Consider the following 11,060-nt stretch of genomic DNA (forward strand, 5'->3'; position numbering starts at 1 on the left):
AATTCTAGCTCTTTCAAATAGTGAGGTGTTACACTAACATAAGTGTACATGCTTGACAACAAAAGAAAGATATAATGTAGGCTCTGTTTGATTAAAAGGATGTATTATGTCGTCTTATGATGTTATGCCTAGGTTAAGCACTGACATGGTGGTTCACAAGTTGCCGATTGACCCTACGTTTCTGTTGGTTAAAAAATATTTGAGAAATCTTAAAACTGACATTAGTGTAATAATTTAAGACATAATAACAAAGCAACTTGAAGACAAAGTCATTCTAGTCGCTCAATATCCTTCTTGGTTAGCCATTATCGTGCCTATCCCAAAGAAAGACAACAAGGTTCAAGTGTGTGTTGATTATCATGATTTGAATATAGAAAGTCCAAAAGATGACTTTCCATTGCCCAACATCCACATTTTGTTTTACAATTATTCCAAGCATGAAATTGCATCTTTTTGGATCACAAGTGGGGTACCATTAGATTATTATGGATGAAGAAGATGCAGAAAAAATATCTCTATCACATCATGGGGTACCTAATGTTATTGAGTCATTCCAATTGGGCTAAAAAATGTGGGAACAACTTATATGAGAGCAATAAAAATCATGTTCCATGATATGATGCATAAAGAAATAGAAGTTTATATGGATGCGTGTTCATTAAATAAAAAATTGTCAGATCATGTGAAACACTGAAGGAAATTCTTCGAAAGGCTCCGCATGTATAATCTCAAGCTTAATCCTACAAAATGTGTATTTAGAGTATCGTCAGGAAAGCTTTTGGGGGTTATAATTAGCCGACGAGGTATTGCGTTAGATCCTTCAAAGATAAAATCCATTAAGGAATTGCCACCGCGAAAGAACAAGAATGAGGTGATGAGCCTTCTATGAAGGTAAAACTACATCAGTAGATTCATTTCTTAACTCACAACAACTTGCGAAGCCATTTTTTAAGATATTAAAGAAGAATGTTATGGTCAAATGGACCGGATAATGTCGAGAGGCTTTTGATAGAATCAAAAGGTACTTGTTGAATCTCTCTATGTTGGTTCCTTCTAAGCCGGGAAAACTATTGATATTGTATATTTCAGTGTTGAATAATCCTTTTGGCCACGTATTGGGTCAGTATGATGTCACTAGTAAGAAAGAAAAGACCTTTTATTACCTCAAAAAGAAATTTACCGCTTCTGAGTCTAAGTAGACTCTTCTAGAAAGAACGTGTTGTGCCCTGACTTGATTCACGCAAAAGTTGAAGCATTACCTTCCGTCTTACACTTCTTACCTAATTTGTTGCATGGATCCCTTAAAATACATTTTTCAAAAGCCCATGCCCATGGGTAGGCTTGCGAAATGGAAAATATTACTTACAGAGTTTGACATTATCTATGTGACACAAACAACAATGAAAGCCTAAGCATTGATTGACAAATCATTTGGTAGAGAACCCCATTGATGAAAAATATGAACTAATTAAGACCTACTCTCCTGGCGAAGAAATATCATAAGTTGATGACGTTATTCTCAATAACAATCAAGGATGTGCTTTGTTCTTTTACAGAGTCTCTCACAATGAATCAGTTGGGATAGGATTTGTTCTTATGTTTGAATTAGAGAAATGTTACCGTATAACAACCCAACTTAGATTCTATTGTACCAACAATATGTCAGAGCATGAAGCTTGCATATTGGGTTTGAGATTAGCTACTGAAATAGGCATCCAAGAATTGTCAGTGTTAGGAGACTCAAACTTGCTAGTTCATCAAATTCAAGGAGAAAGAGAAACTCGTGACCCAAAGTTCATACCATATCAACATTGGTTATAAGATCTTTGTTGGCGGTTTGTGTCAATAAAGTTTAGACATATTCATAGAGTTTATAATGATATTGATTATGCATTGGACACTTTATATTTGTTGCTATAACGTCCTGATGAAGCTCATATTGATCCTTCATACATACAGATTCATGATCAGTGTGCTTACTACAACATGGTTGAGGAGGAATTTGACGGTAATGTAACACCTCGTATTTGAGAAAATAGAAAAATGCAGCTTTCTAGGACCTCGTGCAAGAACCATGGAAGCCATCGACGGTCCGTGGTCAAACACACGGTCCGTAGGTGGGGTCTATCATTGGGCACCAAATGTTTATAGTCTCTGACCCCATCCACGTTCGACCAAGACGGTCCATGGTTGGACCAACGGACCATAGGTCTAACCGTAGGTGAGGGTCAGCAGCTAATTAGAGGAAAATTGTTGTTGGGTCAACTTCAAACTGCCATATCTTTTAGCACAAAATGAATTAGGTGGCTCATGACCTACAAAATGAAAGATAATTGAATCTTCTTTCCAACACCACCAAGTTTGCTAAAATCCCATCTCGAAGTAAAAAGTTATGCTTGTTTTAGTGAAGCTCTATCGAGCAAAGCTTTATCGACGAACCCTACCTACGGTTGGTAGGTCAAATGATGGCCCGTTAGTCCTGTAGTAGGTGGCACTTGTCAGATTTAAGTCAAGGTCATTTCGATCATTTCCCCTATGCGTTTGGCACTTAAACTATGTCGTTTGATGCCTAAACTACGTCGTTTTACTCAGTTTAAGCCTAATAACTTAGTCAAACATACCTAGAACCCTCATTCTCCAAAAATTATCCAAATTATAATGAATAAAAAAGACAAAGAGGCACCAATTTCCTTCAGTAGTGTTCTTCAAGTTTCAGCCCTGAAATCAAAAGATTTTTCCGTAGATTTTGTCACCACGTGTGTGGGATTTCACTAGTGGGTTCCTTTCATCCACTAGGTCCTTAGAATCTAGTCAGTTTGTTGATTCTCCGTATCTTGTTTAGACCTAGGGTTTCAAAAACCTTGGATATTTACTGTGATTTAGCTATTGTTGTATCCTAAATCGAAATAGCTTGTTTCTTGGAAAGTTTTCTTAATTCCTTGTATGAAACTCTAAACCTTAGTTTATGTAGATTCTCCTAGTTCATGAATTACACTTGCTAGGTCAGTTAAACAGATAATCATGGATCAGATTTCGAATGTCACATTATCAGTATATAAATGTTGTATTCTCAGTTAGCATGTCAGTATTTTGAGCTATTCAATATTCCAGTTGCATTTGTGTCATATACATATTTAGTTGGGAGTAGACTTACCACCGAGTGGACTAGGGTTCAATGTACCCTCATAGTCCCAGAACTATGTGCCCCCGTAGGATTATAAGTCCCCTCTATTGGGCATCAGATTCAGTGATCATGCCAGTCATGCCTTTATACCCCTGGCAAGGTATATTGGGTCCTCTCGATGGGGCGTATACATCAGATTCCACGCTTAGCTCACGTGGTTTTATGTCGGTTAATAGTAGCTCCACTGTCAGCCTCTCAGTGCATTTGACCAGGTTTTCGGTATATACTTCAGCATTCAGTTTAGCATGTTATTCTCATTATTAGTACTTGGTCATTGCATTCAGCTTAAGTTTTTAGTTATGTTTTACTATTTACATTCTTGCTCAGTTTTTGTCATTACTCAGTTACGTTTTGTTCAGCTTAGTATCTATATCATGCATGCTCAGTACATTCCAAGTACTGACGCATACTTTACGCTTTATCTTTTCATGATGTAGGTTTAGGTACTCAGCATCCAGATCACGCTTAGATTGATTCTCGGTCCTCATTCAATAGCTTTAATGGTGAGTCCTCATATTCTGAGGACAATAGACATGGTTTTCATTTTAATCTTTTTATTCCATTTTCAATTTTGTTACAGTTAGCTGGGGGGCAATTCCAAGAAACTAAACTCAGTTAGAGGCTTTTCAGACATAGTAGTAGAATCAACTTGAATTGTTAAGTTCATCTTTCAGTTGTTATTAAACTCTTAGTATGTTTTATACATTTAGAGTAGTTGGGCATTCCCCACTTTCAGTTATCCATTGTTTTAGCTTCTGCATAGTACATGTTTTATTCAGTTATTCTCAGTATGCTTGATATATGCCAGACATAGGGTTAGGTTGGGGTTACTTATGATCCTAGGTCCCACGTTACGCAAAGGAGGTAGCCTCGGGGCATGACAAACATGGTATCAGAGCATTAGGTTCAAGAGTCCTAGGATGTCTGAAAGTCGCACAAGTAGATTATCTTTCATGGTTGTCAAGTGCACCACATCTATTAGAGGGAGGCTAAGAAGTGCTTTACGAAAAAAATCACTTTCTTTGTTATTCTTATCATGCGTGAGTATGAACTTTATTCAATCTTCTTCTAACTCCTTCTTTTCGCATTTTGGAAAATGTCTCCTAAAAGAGTTAACGCAAGGAATCAGCAAGCAGCTCCAGCAGACCCATTGAAGGAGCGAATCATGCATACCGAGTTCAGGGCTGCTTACCAAGTACTTTCTCAGGCCATGACTACCCAGGTAAATCAGTAGGTTGTGGTCCCAGATGTGCCACATACTAACACTACTACAACAAGAATCCAAGACTTTACTTGGATAAACCCTATAGATTATCATGGGTCTAAGACAAGATTAGATCCACAAGAGTTTCTAGATGACATTTAAAAGGTAACAAATATTATGGGCATCACTTAAGTCGAGAGTGCAGATTTGGCCGCCTATTAGTGGAAAGGAGTGACCTACACTTGGTACCAACAATGGAAGGAATCTTGTGGTATTAATGCATGTCCAGAAACCCTTTCAGAACCATTCTTAGTCTCTACTTCGGTTGGTGACCCAGTTATTCCTAGATGGGTATACAGAAAGTGCCCTATCATAGTCTTTCATAAAGTCACCTCAGTAGATCTTGTAGAGTTAAAATGGTAGATTTTGATATCATTCTAGGCATGGATTTGTTACAGTTCTTTTATGCCTCAGTCGATTGTAGAACTAGAATCGTTTAGTTTCAGTTTCAAATGAGCTAGTCTTATAGTGGAAAGGTAGTAGCTCAATGCCTATGGGTTGATTCATCTCTTACCTTAAGGCCAGAAAAATGATATCCAAAGGGTATATCTATCATCCTGTTCGGGATAAGGATTCAAACTCCGAAACCCCAACTTTGAGTCAGTCCCAGTAGTAAATGAGTTTCCAGAAGTGTTTCCAGAAGATCTTCCCAGAGTTCCTCCCAAAAGGGAAATCGACTTTGGAATAGAACTCCTTTCAAATACCCAACCCATTTCAATTCCTCCTTACAAAATGGCTCCAGCTGAGCTAAAGGAATTGAAAGAAAAATTGAAAGACCTTCTAGATAAGGGTTTCATAAGACCTAGTATCTCTCCATCAGGTGCTCCAGTGTTGTTCGTGAAAAAGAAAGATGGTTCTCTAACAATGTGCATTAACTATCGTCAGTTGAAAAAAGTCACCATCAAGAACAAGTATCCCATCCCCAGGATTAATGACTCGTTCGACCAACTTCAGGGTGCTAGTTGCTTTTCTATGATAGACCTCAAATCCGACTATCATCAGCTCAGAGTTAGAGATAGTGAAATTCCAAAGACAACTTTCAGGACTCGATATGGTCATTATGAATTTGTAGTTATGTCTTTTGGACTAACAAATGCTCCTGCAACTTTCATGGACTTAATGAACAAGGTATTCAAATAGTATTTGACTTGTTCGTTATCGTCTTTATTAATGATATACTAATTTATTCTCAGAGTAAGGAGGAGTATGCGACTCATTTGAGAGTTGTTCAGCAAACTCTCAAAGAGCGCCAGTTATTCGCTAAGTTCAACAAATGTGAATTCTGGTTACAGTCGGTCACTTTCCTCGGTCATGTGGTATCTAGCAAACGGATCCGAGTAGGTTCTCAGAAAATTAAGGCAGTGAGACATTCGCCAAGACCCACCTCTCTAATAGATATTAGAAGTTTCTTGGATTTGGCTGGTTATTATAGGAGATTTGTTGAAGGATTTTCATTCATACCTTCCCCATTGGCCAAGTTGACTCAAAAGAAGGTCAAATTTCAGTGGTTAGATGAGAGTGAGAAAAGCTTCTCAGAACTGAAGACCAGGTTGACTACAACTCTGATCTTGACTCTACCAGGTGGTTCAGATGATTATGTAATTTATTGTGATGCATCCCGAGTCAGCCTGGGTTGTGTGTTGATGTAGAGAGGTAAGGTCATAGCTTATGCTTCTAGACAGCTTAATTTCCATGAGAAGAACTACCCGACTCATGACCTCGAGCTTGCAGCTGTAGTATTTGTCCTAAAGATTTGGAGACACTACTTGTATGGTGTCCATGTTGTTGTATTCACATATCATAAGAGCCTCCAGTAAGTGTTCACCCAGAAAGAGTTGAATCTTCATAAGAGGAGATGTCTTGAATTCCTCAAAGACTATGAAATGAATGTGCTTTACCACTCGGGTAAGGCCAATGTAGTGGTTGATGCTCTCAGCAGGTTGTCTATGGGTAGTGTAGCACATGTTGAGGAAGAAAGGAAAGAGCTAGCCAACGATGTTCACTGGCTTGCTCACTTAGGAGTTTGCCTTACGAACACATCAGATGGTGGGCTGATAGTTCAAAATGGACCAGAATCTTCGTTCGTAGCGGAGGTTAAGGAAAAACAAGATAGTGGTCCGATATTACTTCATTTGAAAGGTGCAGTTCATTAGCAAAATGTTGAGGTTTTCTCCCGGGAGAGATAGTGTGCTTCGATACCAAGGTCACTTATGTGTTCCTAATGTGGGTGAGTTGAGGCAGTAGATCCTTATAGAAGCTCATAACTCTAGGTATTCCATTCATCCATGTGACAATAAGATATATTGTGATCTATGGGAAATCTTTTGGTGGAACGGCATGAGAGGGACATAGCAGACTTTGTGGCTAAATGTGTTAAGGTAGAACATTAGAAACCATGAGGTATGACTCAGGAGATTAACATTCCTACATGGAAATTGGGAGTGATAAATATGGACTTCGTTATAGGCTTACCCTATACTCGCAAATAGCATGACTCCATTTGAGTGATAGTAGACAGAGTCACTAAGTCCACTCACTTCCTAGCTGTCAAGACTATAGATTCAGTGGAGGACGACGCCAAACTCTACATCAATGACATAGTCAGGTTACATAAGGTTCCCTTGTCTATCATCTCAGATAGAGGTCCTCAGTTTACCTCTCATTTCTAGAAATCATTTTAGAAAGGCCTTTGTACTCAGGTAAATCTTAGTATAGCATTTTATCCACAGACGGATGGTCAGGCAGAACATACCATTCAGACCTTAGAGGACACGTTGAGAGCTTGCGTGATCAATTTCAAGGGCAGTTGGGATGATCACCTACTTCTCATAGAGTATCCTATAATAATAGCTTTCATTCCAGTACTCAGATGGCCCCGTATGAGGAACTATATGGGCGTAGATACAGGTCCCCGATTGGTTGGTTTGAAGTAGGTGAAGCAGCCTTGATTGGGCCAGATTTGGTTCATGAGGCTATGGAGAAAGTTCAACTCATCAGAGATAGATTAAAGATAGCCCAGAGTCATTAGAAGTCCTATGCAGATGTGAGGAGAAGGGACTTAGAGTTTGAAATTGATGATTGGTTTTTTTTTAAGGTGTCACCTATGAAGGGGTGATGAGATTTGACAAGAAAGGGAAGCTCAGTACTAGATATGTAGGTCGGTACAGAATCCTAAAAAGGCTTGGCAATGTGGCTTATGAGTTAGAGTTGCCAGCAGAACTAGTAGTGGTTCATCCAATCTTTCACATTTCCTTGTTGAAGAAGTGTATGGGTGATCCGGCATCAATAGTACCATTATAGATTGTGTTTGTGAAATATAGTCTCACCTATGAAGAAGTTACAGTTGAAATTCTTCACCATTAGGTTCGTAGGTCAAGAAATAAGAGAGTCGCTACAGTAAAGGTTTTGCGGAGGAGTTAGTCAGTGGAGGGAGCTACTTGGGAAGCAGAAGCAACCATGATGGCCAAGTACCCTCATCTCTTTCTTCTGATTCCTTTTTAGCTTCAGGTAATAGTTCCTCTCCAGTCTCTCAGTTTACTCGTGCATAAATTCAATCTTAGTCTCTTGTTCCTTCAGTTGTTCTTGCATTTCAGCATATTTGCATGTTCTTGGAACTCTGATTAGTTAGATATTAGTTTTTAGTACTTAGTAGTAGGGATTGCAACTCCTTCCCTCCATACTCAGCTTGTTTAGACTTCATTCGAGGACGGACGTTCCCAATGGGGAGATTTTCTAACACCTCGAATTTGAGAAAATAGAAAAAATGTAGATTTCCAGGACCTGGTGCAAGAACAACGAAAGCCATCAATGGTCTGTAGTCTGACACACGATCTGTAGACGGGCTCCGTCGTTGAGCGCCAAATGTTTATGGTCTATGACCCCACCCAAGGTCAACCAGGATGGTCTGTGGTTGGACCTACGGATCGTAGGTGAGGGTCAGCAACCAATTAGAGAAAAATTCCTATTGGGTCAACTTCAAACATTCATATCTTTTAGAACAAAATGAATTAGGTGGCCCATGACAATCAAATGAAAGATAATTGAATCCTCTATCAATGCCACCAAGTTTGCTAAAATCCCATCTCGAATTAAAAATTTATGTTTGTTTTAGTGAATCCTTGTCGGGCAGAGCTTGAGTGACGACCCCTACCAATGGTTGGTAGGTCAAACGACGGTTCGTCTGTCCTATAGTAGGTGGTACTCATCAGATTTAAGTCAGGGTCATTTTGGTCCTTTCCCGTCTGCATTTGGTACTTAAACTACGTCATTTGATGCCTAAATTACATCGTTTTACTCTATTTAAGCCTAATAACTTAGTCAGACATACCCAAAACCCTCATTCTCCAAAAATCATCAAAATTAGAACGAAAAAAAAAGGAAAGAGGTGCCAGTTTCCTTCAAGAACAACCAGCATTGTTCTTTAAGTTTCAGCCGTGAAATCAAAGGATTTCTCCGTAGATTTCGTTACCAGGTATGTGGGATTTTACTAGTGGGTTCCTTTGATCCACTAGGTCCCTAGAATTTAGTCAGTTCCTTGATTCTCCATATCTTTTTTAGACATAGGGTTTCAAAATCTTGAATATTTACAATGATTTAGTTGTTGTAGTATCCTAAATCGAAATAGCTTGTTTCTTGGAAACTTTGCTTAATTCCCTGTATGAAACTCAGAACCCTAGTTTGTGTAGATTCTCCTACTTCATGAATTGCATTTGCTAGGTCAGTTAAACAGATAATCATGCTTTAAATTTCGAAAGTCATATTATCAATATATAAATGTTGTATTCCCAGCTAACATGTCAGTATTTTAGTTGCATTTCTATCATATACATATTCAGTCTAGAGTAGACTTAGCACCGAGTGGACTATGGTTCAACTTACCCTCAGAGTCCCAGAACTACGTGCCCTCATACGATTATAAGACCCCTCTATTGGGCATCAGATTTAGTGATCACACCAATCATGTCTGTATACCCTAGCAAGGTATATTGGGTCTTATGGATGGGGCGTATACATCGGACTCCACATTTAGCTCAGGTGGTTTTATGTCGGTTAATAGTAGCTCCAACAGTCAGACTCTTATTGCATTTGACCAGGTTTTCAATATATACTTCAGCATTCAGTTTAGCATTTTATTCTCACGATTAGTACTTGGTCATTACATTCAGCTTAGCTTTTCAGTTATGTTTGAGTATTTACATTCTTGCTCAGTTTATGTCATTGCCCAGTTATGCTTTGCTCAGCTTATATATATTTCTTCAACTTAGTATCTATATCCTCCATGCTTAGTACATTCCAAGTACTGATGCATACTCTATGCTACATCCTTTCATGATGTAGGTTCAGGTACTCAACATCCAGATCACGCTTAGATCAATTCTCAGTCCACATTAAGCAACTTCAGTGGTGAGTCCTCATATTCTGAGGCCACTAGACATGTTTTTCATTTTAGTCTTTTTTATTCAGTTTTCAATTTTGTTAATGTTAGCTGGGGGGCATGTCCCAGTAACTCAACTCAGTTAGAGGCATTTCTGACATAGTAGTAGAATCATCTTGAATTGTTAAGTTCATCTTTCAGTTGTTATTAAACTCTTAGTATGTTTTATACATTCAGACTAGTTGGGTACTCCCCAATTTCAGTTATCCATTGTTTTAGCTTCCACATAGTATATGTTTTATTCAGTTATTCTCAGTATGTTTGATATATGCCAGGCACAGAGTTAGCTTGGGGTCACTCATTATCCTAGGTCCCGTGTTATGCCATGGGTGTAGCCTCAAGGAGTGAAATTTAAACATTGATTCCATGATATTAAAGCATACCTTAAGTCAGGAAAGTGTCCGACAAATGCAAATAGTAAAAAAAAGAACTATTCGATCACTAGCTAGCGGGTTTTTCTTAAGTGGGGGAATTATTTACAATAAAACCCCTGATTTGGTCTTCTAAGCTATGTAAATTGTAGAGAGGCTTCAACGGTCATGATTGAAATACACTCTGAAGTTTGTGGACCACGCATGAATGGGTATGTCCTAGCAAATAAAATTCTTCAAGTAGGTTATTATTGTTTTACCATGGAGTAAGATTCCATACAATTTATTTGTAAGTGTTATGAATGCCCAATACATAGTGATTTGATACATTCTCCTCCCTCAGAGTTGCATGCAATGTCCGCCTCTTCACCTTTTGTGGCATGGTGAATAGATGTGATTGGACCAATTGAACGAAAAGCATCGATATGTATTTTGATCTTAATCTTGTGGATGCTTGAGCTTGTGGCCCCTTGTTTTGAATGGAAATGGTTTTGAACCTATTTTTTTAAAAGAAATTGTTACCTCTATTGTGTGAGATTGTGGTTGTTCTTGTGCAAATTTGAGTATCAGTTGTGATCAATACCGATGACTTGAATAGTACTCTTAATTGAACGAAATGAATGTGCGGCTACGATGAGGCCAATGAAGTTGCATAGACAATGTGTGAACTTTCAGTATCTCGTTGTGACTAGCCGGTTATCGAGTGAGTCTCTTGGGATGAGCATTACACACTAGCTAGAAAGTGTGGAGTCTTGTTTGATATTGGTGCCAATGCCTTGTGTGATGAGATTACTTTGAACAATGTGT

This window comes from Solanum stenotomum, chromosome 4 (assembly GCF_019186545.1).
Source record: "Solanum stenotomum isolate F172 chromosome 4, ASM1918654v1, whole genome shotgun sequence".
In the NCBI taxonomy this organism is placed as follows: domain Eukaryota; kingdom Viridiplantae; phylum Streptophyta; class Magnoliopsida; order Solanales; family Solanaceae; genus Solanum; species Solanum stenotomum.